The sequence below is a fragment of the Berghia stephanieae genome, chromosome 4, assembly GCF_034508935.2.
Source record: "Berghia stephanieae isolate SIO BIC M18660-M18661 chromosome 4, UCSD_Bste_1.3, whole genome shotgun sequence".
Taxonomy (NCBI): domain Eukaryota; kingdom Metazoa; phylum Mollusca; class Gastropoda; order Nudibranchia; family Aeolidiidae; genus Berghia; species Berghia stephanieae.
Window position 1 is genome coordinate 9184807 of NC_088363.1, and position 2278 is coordinate 9187084.

Consider the following 2278-nt stretch of genomic DNA (forward strand, 5'->3'; position numbering starts at 1 on the left):
ACATATATATATATATATATGTGTGTGTGTGTGTGTGTGTGCGAACGTGTGTGTGTGTAGAATGCGTTTGTTTGAGTGACCATAAATGTTTGTGTGTGTGTGTATGTGTGTGTGTGTGTGTGTGGGTGTGTACGACAAAGTGTGTATGTATGCTTATAGAATGTGTTTGTCTGAGTGTCCATAAATGGTTGTGTCTGAGTGTGTGTTTATATGTATGTGTGTGTCTGTGTGTTTAAGTTTAAGGGTGAAAAAGTGCGTTTCAGTTGAAGTCTTAAAATTACTGGTGTCATTTGATCAGGAAGTTTGTCCTCCCGAAAAACAAATTATTTTCTATGCATTTTTGTTTTGTTTTCAAACTGATGGTTTTATATAAAACAAGGAGTCCTCCATAGCCACTTAGGCCCATGATAGAGCCGGAGTTTATCCCGGTTTCTATAGCGTGAAACGGACAATAGTAATTGCTCGCTACCGTTTTGATAGGACGCTAGTCTATCGCAAAGTACTTTCCGCCAGAGCTATCAGACCCAGCTACCCGTCACTGCTGGGTGGACAGAAAAAATCTTGACTGCACCCGGGATCGACCTCGGTCCCTTTGAATTGAAGCGAGTGCTCTACCAAGTGAGCTGAGGGTCCCTGGCTAACAGCAACACGTAACGCGTAGAGCGAGACATGACGCCTACCTCTGTTCGCCGATATTATTACAATTTTCTATTCCCGACAGAAACAACGCTGTTAACGGCAAGGTACTCATTTTACACCTGAGTACGGTGATAGAAGAATGTGAGTAAAGAGCCTTTTTTTTCCAAGGAGTCAACTATGCGCCGCTCAGAGTGGGGCTCGAACCCAGAACCTTCCAATCCAAAGGCGTTTGTCATACCACTGCTCCTCAAAAGCACAACCAATGAATGATTGTTGCGTCTTCTAAAATTCTACTAAATTGGAAAATTATTGTCTGCCCGGAAACACGAGTGGCTGTATCGTCTTTTGTTTTGTTTTGTTTTTGTTTTATCTATTTTATATAATTTTTTTTTGTTTTGGTGTTATCTTTAGACTCGTAGTTGATATCTTTTTTTTTTCATTCAGAACGGATGACTATTTTGACTAAATCTTTTGACGTCATCAACTGAACTGATACCAGCCATTTTGGGTGTTTTTCTTGTAACTCTATCAGACAATTTGTAACAACATCTTTGAAATCATTATCGTATCATCGGATTTTATGTGCCTATACCATGTGTGCGTGTTTGTGTGCGTGTTATATTATTGTGTGTGTTTGTGTGTGCTGTTTGTGTGTGTGAGTGCTTGTGAGTTTGTTTGTTTTTGTGAGTTTGTTCATATTTGAATTAATTGAACACTAACTATTTGACCAGGAAGTCAATTCAGAGTAATCACCTGGCTATAAATAGATTGTTGTTTTCGATGTTTTGATGATTTTTTTTTCTCTTCAAAACCATAATTGGTGATATTGAATTTACTTGAAGTCACAACCCTACTGTATTTTGTTTGTAAGTCACCAGATACTAGATGTTGTCAGAAAGAGAGAAAATAGTAACACCGCTTGATTTTTTTTAAATTTGTAGGTAGGCTGGTCTACTTCAATTATAATTGGTGTATTTATGCGCTTATTTATTATCCATTTTTGCCTCCAGGAATTGTCTTTGATCTCTGTATGTAATCCGTAAATTAAATTCCGATTTTGAATTCTTAGTTCAAATCATTTAATGAGGTTGTAAATAAAAGTAAATAATATACAAACATAAAACCCCCTCATCTTATCAAAAATATAAATTTCTCAATTTGGCTTGTCTATCTTGAAAATAAAACTGTGAAATATCGCAGACGGACGTCAACATCGATGTGTAATGAGACAATGGTTAGATTTGAAGGAAATTATTTTGCAGTGGGTAATGAACACCTACTGTTCATCTCTTTAAAAGTTCGAATTTCATTTACTAATATTGGGTAATCTGTAATTTTACTCCTTTTTTTTTTTTTTGGCGTCTTTTCTATTCCGACATGTTATTATTATTATCATTAGTATTATTATTATTATTATTATTATTATTATCATCATCATCATTATTATTATTATTATTATTATTATTATTATTATTATATTATTATATTATTATTATTTATTATTATTATCATTATTATTATTTATTATTATTATTATTATTATTTATATTATATTATTATTATATTATTATTATTATTATTATTATTATTATTATTATTATTATTATTATATTATTATTATTATTATTATTAATTATTA

The 2278-nt window shown here is 32.7% G+C and overlaps 1 protein-coding gene across 2 annotated transcripts in view; it reads right to left on the reverse strand.

The window, feature by feature from the left end:
* Window positions 1–2278, reverse strand: part of LOC144969995 (uncharacterized) — a 169783-nt gene that overhangs the window by 92346 nt on the left and 75159 nt on the right. The window lies entirely within an intron of this gene.